General features: G+C 37.4%; 1 protein-coding gene across 13 annotated transcripts in view; it reads left to right on the top strand.

The window, feature by feature from the left end:
- CTNND2 (catenin delta 2) overlaps positions 1-14,822 on the top strand; it is a 629,184-nt gene that overhangs the window by 365,619 nt on the left and 248,743 nt on the right. The gene's annotated exons all lie outside the window — the stretch shown is intronic.

Genomic DNA, 14,822 nt, shown 5'->3' with positions numbered 1-14,822 from the left:
CTCTGCTAAACTGAGCATCCTTCAAGGGGTGGGTTTTTTGTGTTCTCAAAATTCCCAGTTTCATTGCTATAGTAACAGCTGCTATGCTCATATGTTCTCTTCTGTGACATAAATAGATTTGAAGATAAATAGGATACATAAAGAAGTTTGGCTGAGTTTATCAGTCAGGTACACAAGTTTCTTACTGGAGTTAAGACCTCATCCCCCTTTCTCCTCTCACCCACCTCCCCTCCCCCACTCCAGCTGTTGTTAGCATCCTATATAATTCCGGTGTGTCTAAACACACACATTGAATTAACTCATAATAAAATACGGTATTAATCTATCTCCTTGTAAGAACTATTTGATGGAGGGTTTTTTCCTATTTGAAGGATAGGGATTTAAAAACTTTTTTATATATGTATATATAACAGCATTTTTTAATTTCAGAATGTGTAAAGCAACAGAATCACTACATAGTGCTAAAATGGAGATCTTGGGATGCTTATATCAAACCTGTGGTCAATCTCAAAATACAAAGTGGTTTATTTAGCAGTTATGTTAGTCAAACTTCCCTGACGTAGTCCAACATACTCTTGGCCACAGGTATAAAATACTGCCTTCGTAAAGAAAAAATTTAGAATTGCCACAGGCTTTTTATTTTAGGGAGTTTTCTAACTTCGTCCTGTAGCAAGAGTTTTTTGAGTATAAAAAGGCATGGAGGGAACTGTCAGCATCAAAGGAACAGAAAAAATCAATTTACAACTTATATACCTGTGGCTATAAACTACCAGTATTTTCATGATTTTTCTTACCTTTGTTGTAGGATAGAAGCCTTTATTTGGGAAGTTTCTAACAGACACGGTCCATTTTCCTGTTTTATGTACTTTTAGCAATGGAATCTGTATTGTATAGGGGTTTTGGTTTGGGGTTTTTTTTTGAAGAAGGCATCTTTGACAGCATTGCAGCATCAAACCTGTGATGATAGCTTAGTCAAAGCTTGTTTATGTAGGGTTTAAGGTCTATCATAATAACTCTGAAGGTGCTACAGTGTTGGAGAAGCTGTTTATCTTAGGTTAGATCCAAGTTGCGATGTGGATTTAGGCTTTTTTGGCCTTCTTGACCAATAGTGATTCTACAGGCATTCCTAATAGGGCTTTCTACTTCGATTTGAATAGAAGTTAAGAAACTGACATTCATTTTCATGGATTGCTTTTAAATAAAAGCTTTTGATTAGAGTTCTGCATCTTGCATAACCTGCCTCTTTTTAAAGCCTACTACAGGGAGTTGCTTTATTCACTGATTTATGGCTTTGGTTAAGGAAAAACCTGTAGATACATGCATTTAGGAAGTGGCTGATGTATTTTTGTGGGAATTTTCATATGGAAGCAAAATAGTGATTGATCATTTGAGTTTCTTGTTAAGTTTGTAAAAATTGATAAATAGTATGAACATTTTGAAGTGTTGGGTTGACCAGAACAAATATAACAATCTTCTGAGTTGTATCTCATAGGGATTTGCTTTTAAAATATATACAAAACCCTTCTTTGTTTTAATTTATAACAAATGGAAAATCCTGTAACCTGATTAAGTATTAGGTGGCAGACATGCAGAGATAGTATTGCTATGTGGAAAGAATCAGTGTAAGCAACAATAAGTTAATAAATACCTTTTTTTTTTTTTTTTTGCCCCCCACAGTGGTGACATGCCTTTCAAGTAGTCCTTGAAAGGAGCTCTATCACATGACCCATTCTTTTGCAAAGGTTTACTATTGTGTGCTCTCACTCCTTATTTTCCATTGCCATTCTGAACCGTGTTCCTCATGGCCTCCCTGCCGTCCCGGAGTTACATGTTTGCTAGCAGTGTTAAGTGCCTGACTAATCTTCTAGACTTTCACTGGATTCGCTGAAGTCTATGGACTACACAGGGGCTTAAAATTAACATATGTTTTAGAGCTAGACAGGATCAGATGGTACAGATACTACTAAAACAATACTTATTATTTTTTTCTATGGGTATTTTTGCTCAGAACAGGTTTAATATTTGAGTTGTAAGTGTATTATATTATTGCAGGCATTTTTCATTCATTGTGTTAAAAATCAAATCCATTGAGAGTAAGGGCATGCAATTGCATTTTGAAAGGCTAATAAGGCTAGTGTTCAATAAATGACATTTTTGCTTCTTGTTCACAACATCTATGATCCAAAGATGAGTTGAGGGTTTTGGTCGGTGGGTTTTTTTGTTGTTGTTTTTTTTTTATTATTATTATTTTTGAGAGATAGGAGGAGGAGGAATGGAGTCTAGTTGTCACATTGCACTGATTGATGGTTTGCCTGCTGTGATTAATGTGAAGTTGCATTGGTATATATGTGTCATCACAGGGATGATGTTATATGAAGTAATCTTTTTTTTTTTAATCTCTGGGAATAAAAAAAATATTATTTGTAGTAATTACTAGAAATACAAAAAATGCATTTGTTTTAATTATTTTTGCATGATATCAGAAATTTGTCCTGGAGCTATCTGGTTCATGAATACTACTGGGTTTCAGTGTGCTAAACAAACCAAACTGTATCACTGCCAGCCTTAAGTATTTAAAAGAGAAGACATTCAGATATGATCCGTTTTTAAAAAGACTGAAATAAAAATTTACAGAGGTTGCCCAAAACATAATCTGTGTAAGACTTAACTGAAGAGATGACATTATTTATATTAATTTCCTATTTCCTACAAATTTGATTATGAAACAACTTGAAATTATAAAAATGGCAATTCTTAGACTTCATCCTGAATTTCAAATGAGACATGCAACAGCATGCAATGACTCAGTTTTAACCGAGTAACCTTAGAAACGTCTTCAGAAATGGCTTTTAGTCTAGTTATACTTGAGCTGTTGCCATTGCCAAATATGTGCGTGGATGGGTATGTGTGTACATGTGTACATAGTGATTCTGGTGAGTGTACACTTGCTGTGTTTATTCTTAGTCTAGCTGCTTCATTGCTATGATCTGCAATTACAGTTTTAAAAGTATTTTTCTGCTCTGCACCACTCCAAAGCATATTCAGTCATCTGTTCAAGCAGCAATTCAAATCTAGAAAGCACAGTTTGTAAATACCTTCTTGGAACTTCCACACCTAGACTGAGCTGCAGAGTGCTGCTGGGAGCCAAACTCACCAAAGCAGCCCTTTTTGCCTGGAAGAAGGAGTGTGTAAGACAGCAAGCAGCAGAAACATAGGAAAATCCCTTCAGGAGGCAGGTTGTCACACAGGTGCCCATTCTTCATGTTCTCTTGAAGCATCTCCTGCTGGGCAGAATCAGACGGACAGTACTAGAGGAGTACTGAGTTTATTTAGGAGAAAAGGGAAAGGAGGCAGTGAAAGTGTAGAGTTGAGGTAGTTTGTGCCTCAGGTTATGTGATGGGAGCAATCCCTACAGAGCCATTCCTGTCTCTTCATCCAGCCTTAGGGAAAACTAAGGGCACATAAGGCAGTGGAAAGTAATTTTATGCATTGTTTTATTACAAAAAAAAAAAGAAAACAAACAAACAAAAAAACCCAACAAACCAACAACCATAAGGAAGATAATTATATTTGAAGACTGCATCATGCTTCATAAACTGTACTAAAAGGTAAAGTTTAAGAAATGAATGTTGGTGTGAATCACTTTGTATAATGTTAGATAGAAAGAATATTATACAGCTATCCTTTGTGTAGTGGTGACATGTTCCACTGAAACAGGAGCTGCAGCATCCCTCTACGCAGCCCTGGTGCCACTGCTGCTGAAAACTTCAGTGCTCAACCTAGTGTTTACAAATATAATCTTCTTTCCGTTTCATGTACAATCAAAATGAATTTTTCCTTTCTGAGTAGGACTGTCTGTATGCATGTGTAGTATTAACACTAAAATAGCACTGGTTTATACAAATGTGACATGGGTTATTACATAAAATATGCTTTCCACTTTAATGAGCAAAAAGTTCTAAGTTTATCAGTGTCTTAATTGATTCGTTCTGCTCCTTCATCTGTTTTGTCTCACTCTTCTCCCTCTTTGCTGAGGACCTTCCTTTGCCCTTTCTCTTGTAAGCTTTTCATTGCATATGATGTGTTGAACCCTGGTTTCCTGTTGAGATTTATGGCAGGACTTTTATTTGATGTTGAGTGTTGACATGTTTTGACATTTCAGTGTGCAATCATAGGGGCACACAACAGCTTAAGCAACTTTTTATGGGATAATTCATATACATTACCACTAGCATGGATTTATATTTCCTTTTGATTGCATGAAGATACTGGATCATCTATATATCACTTGATCATTGCCTTCTTTAAAAAAAATTATTTGACTAAATGTTAGAATTCTCTAGTAAATCATGCAGCACTATGTATTTGTGCTGAAATGGCTACATTACTGTTAAATTACAGACAAAGCAAATCTAAATCACAGAATTAAAAGTTCTCTTGCCTTAAAATCCCTACCTGAGACGCAGGGCTGAGCTAATAAAACATTTTAGATGTAATGTACCATTGTACTTCTCTGGGCGTTTAAGGAAGAAAAATATTTGGATTTTTCTGGCATTAAGATAAGCTGCCGGATTTCGACTGTCTATATGATTGATCATAACAAAAAGGACACTCAGTTGTTTCCCGTAGCTGGTTTGTATTTTTACAGAATCCTGTGAGTATCTCTTTTATGGGGAGAACCAAATTGCTTCATTAATTTTAACCAAAGTAGTTTTCCACAGATTTTTTTCTAATTATTTTTTTCTTTGTTTTTATTAGCTGGAAAATTCCTTTATCTGCTGTCAGAGGCTTTACACATGGGAACACTGTTAATGCTCTTTTGTTCTGGGACAGACTCTGCAGTCCTAGGATTTTTTTTTTCTCATTCCACTCTTGTTTATTTTGAGAATTTCTTTCAGACAAGAAATCCAAACATAAGATTTTGAGTAATGTGAAGTACTATTTCAGATATTAGTCAGAGACTTAGAATTTGGTATCTTTCTGATACAAAGTTGCTTGTTTCCACATTGTAACCTGAAGATTAGCTATACTGATGTTGGTTTGGAGTTGATACAAATACACAACTCATTGTTTACTTAGCTTTGCTAGTTCTACTTATATCTTCAGTGATAAGTATGTTTCTAATTGTTACAACTGAAACATTTACAATGGTACTCAATTCCAAGTTGGACAAGGTATCCGGAATTGACAGTGTACAGCAAAAAAAGCAGAAGGAATAAGGTGAATGCCTTTGAAATATCTTACTATTTCCATGATTTTTGTTCCTGTATCTTTCAGATCTAGCTTACATGAAATCATTTGCTTGTGGGAGAGGAATAATTGATAAGAGCCAAATACAGAGACCCCATGTGCATGGATATATCTTTGAGCTAATGAACATGAGCTTTGGTTTCCAGTGTGAGCAAACAGTAGAAATATGTCTAAACTTGGCTCCTGTTCTTGCACTGACCTCAACCTTTCCCTTGCCTCCTGTTCTTGATAGCGGAAATCTTTTGATTGATTCTCCTGATGGTCTTCCAGAGGGGTGTGAAATCAAAGACTATTGCAAACTAACTAGGTTTTAGGCAGAGAGTACCAGTCTGCAACATTGCTGAAAGTAGATTCAACTCCTATGAATCTGCAAGTATTTTAACTGAATGACTGGGAAACTGGCTGGCAGTGTCTGTTTCTGGGCTTTGAGATGAGTATGCTTCTGTGGCGTACTGAGGCATGTGCTGCTGCTTGTAACCACGCACGTGACTTCTGGCCTCTGGTCCTGAAGTTTATCAGTATTCCTAAGAAGGCCAGGATTCAAATGTAAGCATGTAAGTCACTTGAAGGAATTTCTTAAGCATCAGAGCAGCATTTAAAATGTCTCTGGTTATATACCTGCTGAGCAGGAGCACAAGAAGGAGGTGAAGCTGGGCAAAAAGCTAGCAGAGTGTGTCCCTAGCAGAAGGATGGTTAATCCAAGGAGCTGGAATTTGTCTGTCAGATTTTCTTGGCTCGTGAAATCCAATGGAATATGTGAAGTCAAAGAGCAATGTTTTGGGAACCTCATTTTTATGGAACTTACATTAAAACAATGGAAATACATTAACCAGTGTTGGCACTCCAGTTCATATAGCCGTATCTTGGTTATGTTGATTTGTATTTTGTTTAGTATATGAGATTTTAGGAAGAGACTAGGACCTCATAAGCAATTATATGTCTAAACTTTTGGGTCTTAAGGGCATGCCAGTGAGGCTGAGTCTTGTCTGTGCCTGTTACCCCCTCATTTTTGTCTTCAGGTCTCAATGGTGTTCTCATGTACCTGTTGTCCACTTCATTTGCCGGGAGTGTGATTCTGTCTTTGGCCTCAAACTCACTTTTTCAGAGCAGAAGGGAGTGCTGTTGTATGGGGTAGGGAGTATAAGGCAAGGGCAAGGTCCCCTTCTATCAAATTTCTGATACTCAGGCTTTTGTGGCATCAGTGAAAATTTTTACTTGTGCTGTATGATCTAACTTGGGATGACTGTGCTTGTCTTGCTTGTGCACTGGGAAAAGAAGACCCATGTGAAAGCTGTAGCTTCCTCAGGATCTGAAACCCTGTTGTAAGACCTTATCCAATAGCCTGGAAATGTTTATTGCAAAACTATTGATAAAAAGTACAGAAATCTTTGGTCCATCTTGGTGTTCAGGTATTTAAGAGAAGTGAAAACATGCCCTTCGTTTTTACTGTGGTGGAAAACATATCCTTTCTAGTTGCTGTTGCACAGAAACTGTTTGCTGTAGATGGAGTAGCTGAGATCTAGAAACTCAGTATGTGGCTCATCAGTGATGTATGCATTCATTTGTCGGGTTATCGAATAGCTTTATGATTTTTTTGTGTGCACACACCTCTTTAAAACAGTGAAAGTGCCTTTGATCAAAAGTAAGTAATTAACTGTGGAAGGAAGAAGATTGCAAAATGAGCAGTTGAGAAAGTTTCCCTTTATTTAAGGTCAGAACTTGGGTGGGGAGATGCCCATGTCTGCCCACGCTAGATGCAGAGTGCCCATATGTAAAACGTATTTCTTTTCAGTGGTGGCAGCTCCCAGAAACTATGCTGGACCAAATTTGCTCTATGAGCAATCATGGGAGATAAGTGAGGCAATTTTTCCATAATCGTAGGGTCAAATTTGATTCACCTAGATATTGACCCAGAACAGAATAGTTGTTTTTATATAAAAGTGGTATTGGAGAGGACAGAGATATTGTCTAATGATAATGAATTCATGGAACTGTACATTATCATAAGTGGTTAGAAGCAAAAGTCAGAATTTAATATACTGAAATGAGGAGGACCAAGTGATGACTAATCTTACAATTATAAGGCACGGCATATGAAACTGCTAGTCAGATCACATAGATTTTTAATAAGTGCATCAAGTTGCAACTTACAGTGTGTAAGTGAAGAATAGTGTCCCTGCCCATGGCAGGGAGTTGAAACTAGATGATCTTTAAGGTCTCTCTCAATCTAAAATCATCTATGATTCTGTAATAGAAAAGTGGTATATTAGTTTGAATACAAGTGGGTTTAGATCTTGGGCAACCCTTCCCTTACTGAGGAAATTTTTGCAGTTGTTTTTCTGTATTTACTTCCTCTATGGTGTATGTCTATATCTTCCCTTACCCTCCCTGTCCACCCTAGGTGCAAACCGTCCCTTTTATCAACTAACCACCTCTGCTACTCTCAGGCAGTAAAACCTTTTGATCATAGAACTAAAGTTGTCACTGGGTTACAGGAGTGTTGCCTGTGAGGAAAGGAAGGGGAGAGAAGGAGCTGTGACCCTCTGATACTGGGGGAGATTTCCTGTGACTGGAGAGCAAAATGACACCTCTCCATGGGATCTTTCCCCAACCCACAACTTCCCCGAGCATCCTGGTTCAGCAGGGATACAGTTGCGTTCACATTTGTTCACCAAAAGGTGTCATGGACTCTTTAAAGTCCTGGGAGCATGGTTTGCAAAGGAGGCTGAGTTTGACTCTTTCAGATATGGGGGGGAGGAGGGGGGTGAAGAAAAAGGTGGAGGGAGACAGATGACAGCATGTTTAAGGCTAATATGCCCTGAAGAAAGGGAGAACTGAGTAAATGAAAAATTGGAGACCAGCTAATAACAGTGCTTTTTGGACATTACAAAAAAAACTCATAGAAAGGATAATATAAGACATGAAAGTAGTAAATGGTTAATGGGATAATTTGCAACATGAGTTCTCCAAAAACAGATTAGACTGGAATAACCTGCTTACTGACCTTTTCTTAGATTATATCTGACGTCTTTCTATTTCCTGTCAGGGCTTTGAGCACACATTTTCTGTAATGCCACTTGGGAAATGTTTAGTTAAGCTGGAGAAGATGGATATTCTTTCAAGATGGAAGTTAGGCAGGGACCTGGGTAAAGGAGCATTGTCAGTTTACCATTTTGAAGACAGAAGTAATGGAAAGGAAGGGTGCTACTAAGAAAGTCCCACAAGGAGGACTCTTTTGGCCACTTAAAAATACTTTTTCATTTTATTATCTTGACACAAAACACTGAAATAAACCAAAGAAACTTCTTGATAATGGAATATTAGGAGGCATTTTGCAAAGAGAGGAAGATAAATCCTGTGTAGAAAGGGTTTTACAGATTGGAGGGAAAGAATAGAAGTGGAGCCAAGGTAATAATGCACCTAATAGCTAGTTACGTATTCTGTATCTTTGGCTTCAGACAAGAGTAGGAAAAGACACGGGTGATCTGCTTGAGTACAGCACATCTCAGCCACCTGTATTGGGAACATAAGAGAATATTTCATGGCCTAATCACATAACAAGCAAAACTGGGAGTGTTATATAGAGTTAGGACTTTGTCCTGTATGGTGAACTATATACAACTGTGACCCTCTGTAGGCAAGAGAGCCTCTTTCCAGCTGCCTTCTCTTCTGAACTGTCCTGCATGAATGATCAAGCAATAAAGAAGCTTGTTGTACATAGACCTGACTTACTATGTTTCCATCTTTTCTTAACAGAGGAAAGGCTGCTAGGTTGCATAACTGCTCTTATTAAACAGAGGTTATGCACTAAGACTGCTGAATCCTGGTAAGAAAAAATAATTTGATGAAGGATTTGCTAGTCTTTCTTAAAAGACAAGATTATTTGAGCCCCTGGCAAGTTTTAGGATAGCACATCCGTGCCCATGGTGATGGGATTGGAACTAGATGATCCTTAAGGTTCCTTCCAATCCACACCTTTTTATATTTCTATGATTCATCTTTGACCAAGGCGGGAGGGAATGTGAGCAAAAGGTGTCTTCTGAGCGGCTTTTTTTCACCATCTGTCTTTACTTTTAGGGCTTTGACTAACCAACCATTATGTGTTTGACTGCAGGATCTTTGTGAGCTAGTGCTCCTCTGTTTTCCCTCAAAAGATTTGAAACTGGTAACCCTATTGAATACAATGACCCTTGAGCTGCAATTGCACTTTTTCTGGTCTCTGAGCAAGCTTCAAAGTTTTCAAGTTTTATTCATCGAAATTTTGCATTTCTTCCAATCTGAAGTTGGAGTTTCTGTCTAGCTCATGTCATCCTTGTCTGTGTTGCATCTTGAGCTGTGTTTGGCAAGAATCAAGCTAATGCTGAATGTAACAGAGCAGTCTCTTCCAAAGTGATCTAATTTGTGTCCTGCCCAGCTTAAGGTCCTATCTTGTGAGTCCAGGAGTTCAAGAATTAACCGTCTTAGTTGAAAATCTTTTTTTCTCTTAAGTTTATCGAAGTTGTGATGTCACTGCTTTTTTCCGTCTGCAGTAGATTTTGGACTGCTTTTGTAAAATCAGGCAAAACTTGATGCACATGTCTTCAACCAGCCATATGGTCATGGAATTGTTGGCTTCGCAGGTGAGACATCCATTTGGCATGCAAATTGTGTCAATTTGCATTTAGGAATAACTAGGAACTAAGTGACAATTCAGAATGGCTCAAGTGCTTGCCACCTTTGGACTAACATCCTTCTAATTGAAATTACTTTTAAATTCCATCTTGAAGCTGAACATTTCCAGTGGTTTATTGCAAACTGCTGTGAACACATTTCTTATGTTCCTTATCTTAGATCTGGTTTCCTTTTGCCACTGACTTTCTTTCACCATTTGTCTCCTGCAGCATTTGTCATGGCCATTTTGTTTCAGCATGGGCTCTCTCCTCCAGTGACAGGACTCTTTCAGTTTGCGGTCCTTTCCTTGCCATGCCTTTCAGGGTTAATCTGAGTCTGTGAGATTTAACAGCATATTGCAGAGTCTGTTTTGCTAGTTTTGTTTCTTTTCTTCCATTGTCTCTCTTTTTCTTTAAGTTCCTGCTAAAAAAAAAAAATAAAACCAACAAACCTGTAGCCATCCATTTCTTCCTTTGCTTGCTGCTTATTGTGGAAGGATTTGGGTGAGATATTCGAATTTTTGGGAGTGAGATACTAAATGCATGCTATTTTGTGATTGCTTTATTAGTGAGCATAATGAATTAAAAGAGAAACCTTTATTTTATGGGATACAGTGATTATTCCAGCATAAAATTTGCCTAAGTCCTTAAGCTACTCATGTCATGGTGGTAACAGTATTCCTTTTCTTTGTCTCTTCACTCAGCATTTCTTTTATTTAGAGCAAACCTGTTAGAATTGCTTTAGATAATAATGATTTGAATAATAGGAGATTATTTTAAGTGTTTTAACAGAGGTCTCAATGTGTACATAATGGAAACAACCTAAAACCAGCTTGAATAATGGTATGATAATCTATTGAGCATAATTGGAAGAGTGGATAATTGCTGGTCTAAACTTTTTTACAGGCATAAGTAAATTCTTTAGTTAGATTGTATTCAAATTGATTATCTATACATTTAATAAAAGCTACGTGTTTTAACTCTCATATTTTAAATGCAGTGAGTCTCAAATGAATAATGAAAACTTGATGAGTAAGACAGTGTGTTACAGAATATCCAGATATATCTTTCCTTTCTTGAATGTGGCATTGAGAAAAATACAAAGATAATGAACTTCTTTTTTTTTTTTTCCTGGAGTGTCACAGACTTATATCTCATGTCTTGGTGAATTCTAGGAACTGGGAACTGCAAGCAAACTTTCACTGAAGAGGAGACAGGTGCTGTGAGGAAAAAGTGTTTAATGTTCTATCGAAGATAACTTTACATAAAAGAACAAATACTACCTGATGCTTTTCTCTATTCTCTTAGTGAAAGGCAAGTTTCAGTACAAAGTGTTACCGATAAAATTTCTAAAAGTTAATATTGTTCACACATCTAATAATATGCAGTCTTGTAGTAAAAGGAATTACAAAAGATAGGTTGCAAACACTCTTCTGTGAGCAAACCCCAGGTGTGATATCTTGGATTTCAACCGTATCAATCAGACTGGAACATAGGTTTATTCATGATAAGTTAATACTTTATAAAAGATGCTTGTATAGTCAGGATTCATTGGAACTATCTGTTTGCCTCTTCCCTGTTAGCAAGAAACTGCTTGTTGGAACTATGTACTGCCAGGAATGACAGTACAATTAGGTAAAAAATTCAGATTTCCCAGCAAAAACCAGTTGAGGAATACTGTAGTTGGGCAGACTTGACACTTCATTACCCAACTGAGTTTTGCTTTCTGGTGTTACCTTTTCCACAGTGTTGCACAGTGACTTTTTGTCCCTTTGGGAACCACTGTTCCGCAAAGCACCTTCCTTGTCAAGTTCTCTGAAAATCTCAAGACTTTCACTTCCAGTTGAATTTAAGCTCTAGATATTCTTTTCTGTTCTGTCTGCAGCAAGGAGCTGATGTGGAAAGGCTTTCCCCTTCCCCCTGCACCAGAACTGCTGTGAGAACTTGCTCCATTTAAGGTTGACTGAGCTGATATTCAGTTTGGGGGAAGGGTTGAGAGTTACTGGTTTTTTAGATGCTGTGCTTTTCCACAGTGTTAAACATGATCAGGAAATTAAGTTTTCACTGGCAGGTATTAGTGCAATAGTGCTTGATTTGTTTTGCTGGAGGCAGCAGCACTTTTTAGTAAATTGTTCATGCTGCTGGAAGTGGTCACTAGCTCTACAAAGATATATGGGGTTTTGGATGTTCACCCTACCCTGCTGCTTAAGGAGCAGAAACTGGGTCCCCAGGTTTACCTTCTGGTACAGCCTTGTGCCTCAGGGGAGCAAGGAAGACCTCACTTTGGGAATAAAGGATGCACTGCTCTTCCCTTTGATTTACAATTCTTGTCAGAGAAGCATTCACTGTAGGGTTTCACAGAATATCCTTTAGAAGGATTTTTTCCTGGATATTTGCTTTTGGGACACATCTGACCAAATACACTAGTATTTCTTTCCTTTACTTGCTAAGTTAAATCTATTGCACCAGCATTATTAGCATAGAGCCCATGGTCTAACACAAGATTTTGCAGTTCAAAATGTGAAATAATAGACTTTTATCTTTTCTGAGATCAAGATGTTTAGCGAAACTTCAAAGTTCTCTTCTGCTACGAAGATCTGATATTGTTTTCAGTTGTCATGAACCTGTGGTGAACTATCCAAACAGATTATGCGAGGCTGCTTGGCAGTGTTGCTTAGTAACATCATCCTGTTGCTGAGGCACTCAGCCCTCAGTCAAAGTGCTTAGTGAGCAGGAAAGTTAGGAACAGTGATTTGTATCACCAGATAGCAGTATCTGTTCCCATTCATGCACAGGACTTCTTTTCCATTTTTGCAAAATTGGCAGGGTTATAAGCCGTGGAAGAGGCAGAGCTTAGGAGACAGGAGTGGGAAAAAAACCCTAAAACCAAAATCAAAACTAAAGCAACATCCCATGTGATCATTCTGTTAATAGTTTAAAAAAAAAAAATCTATCAGTTCTTTCCTTGCTGAAGGCAAGTTGTTGTTGCTGTGTGGTAGTAGTTGGTTTGGGGGAGGTTTTGTTTTTCGTTCTTTCTTCAGTGACAGTTCCCTAGATGAGAAATGAAATGGGAATTATCTCCCTGAACTTGTCTGTCACATTTAATCTGCTGTTTCTTCCTGGCTATCTTTGCCTCTTATCTCTTTGCTCCCAGTCACACTTCTCTTCTTCCACTAACAATTTAGTTTTGATAAAATGTTTTAAGCAGGTGAATGCTTTTCAACAGAATGAGGACAGTAGCAGAAAGAAGAAAATGCTTGGTAGGAAGCACAAATGTATGGTGTGGGTTTTCTGTTTTCCCTAGATTTTTAGAATTGTAATACCTGATATAGTACTTTGCAGTAAAGTCATATTGCATGGCTAAAATTATGGATAGTGTAAGGACATATTTTTAGCTTTATTTCTCTTTTAAATATGCTTAGGATTGTAATTATTTCAATATTTGATTAAAAACAAGTTTAAATGGGATAAAAATTATCCAGACACTTCTTTTAAGACATAGTAAGCTTTATCAAATGATTTTTAAAGTTTATTTTGGGCCTGTTTATTACACTTAAAAAAGCATAATCCTTTTTTTCCTTCTTCCTTTCTTTATTTTTAGCACTGATGTGAAAAGTGCTAGCCCTAGGTCAGACATTGGTTTTGCACTGTCCCTTAAGCAGCCAAAGCCAATCTGTTTTGAGGAGACTTTCCTAAGATACTTAATCTGGTTAATGGACAAATTATGTCTGGGAAGTTCCACAGTGTGAGCTGAAGTGGAAGTATCCTGACGGTGACACTTCTAATAGGTTTGACAGTGCAGTGATAGTTTGCAAGAAACATTCCAGACCATGCATCGTATTACACTTTAATCTTTTAAGTAGAAAACCTGAGGAAAAAAGCAGTCTAAAATACTGACAGGTGTGGCAAGCATTTTCCTTCAGTTCTGGGGGCTTGAATGTTGCAGCACATACTTATTTTGTGGTGATCTCCTACAGTGTGGACCAAGGATCCCAAAGTAGCGTATCCATGGGTTTTTTTCAGACATCCAGAGTTGAACATAAGTTGAAAGACATCACGTGTAATTAGTCAGTTCAGAGATAGCATTATTTCCTTCTGTATTTGTACAAATAATCTCAAGTCACAGAGAGAATGGTGCAGTGAAAATGGAAAAAGAATATAAGGAGAGAAATTAATTTTAATTCTGAACTTTCATTAGTTAATCTTTAATTTCAATATTTGGGGAAAGAAAAAATTGATAAGTTTTGTGTTTCTGTTTATGTAAAAATCTAAACAGGTGAGAATTCTGTGTTTAAAAAGATCTAAACCTATTTGAAAAGAATTCACTACAGACTGTGTTCTGGTTCTAGTGAATGCAGATCTTTGGTATGTAGGGGCACAAGCTGACGTACCCAAGGTGTGCATTAGCTGGTACTGCCATATGGCCTGTCATGTCTTACTGGTTAATTTAACCATCTGTCATGTCTTAACAATTTGTATTCACTTTCAGCACTTGGGTTAGAAGTGTTTGCTTCTCTTTGCTACAGTAATTTTCATGACACAGAACTGTTATATTCCCATTGCCTAAGTTTTATTAGTTTTATTTATAGTAATATTTGTTGTAGCTCATACTTTCTTTATCCATTGAGTAGAAGATGCATGTATTCAGGCAGGCATTTTGGAGATGTTTCTGCATAAATTTCTGGCATTAAAAAAAGTATCAAACCTCGAGCTGTGAATGCTTGACTCTCCTTCTCCCCCTGTTCACTTCTAATTTTGCACTTGTGTTCGCATCAACTCCTTTACTATGTAAATTAAAAGAGGTTAGTGTCTGTAGAACAGGTTTCACTACATATGAGTTCAGAGTAAAAATCCTGCTATTCATATCCTCTTTCTCACATGTTGCTTTTTCAGAATTACAGTGAAGCTATGACCTGATCTACT

This window comes from Chiroxiphia lanceolata, chromosome 1 (assembly GCF_009829145.1).
Source record: "Chiroxiphia lanceolata isolate bChiLan1 chromosome 1, bChiLan1.pri, whole genome shotgun sequence".
Lineage (NCBI taxonomy): Eukaryota > Metazoa > Chordata > Aves > Passeriformes > Pipridae > Chiroxiphia > Chiroxiphia lanceolata.
This window is presented reverse-complemented; position numbering and strand designations above follow the sequence as displayed.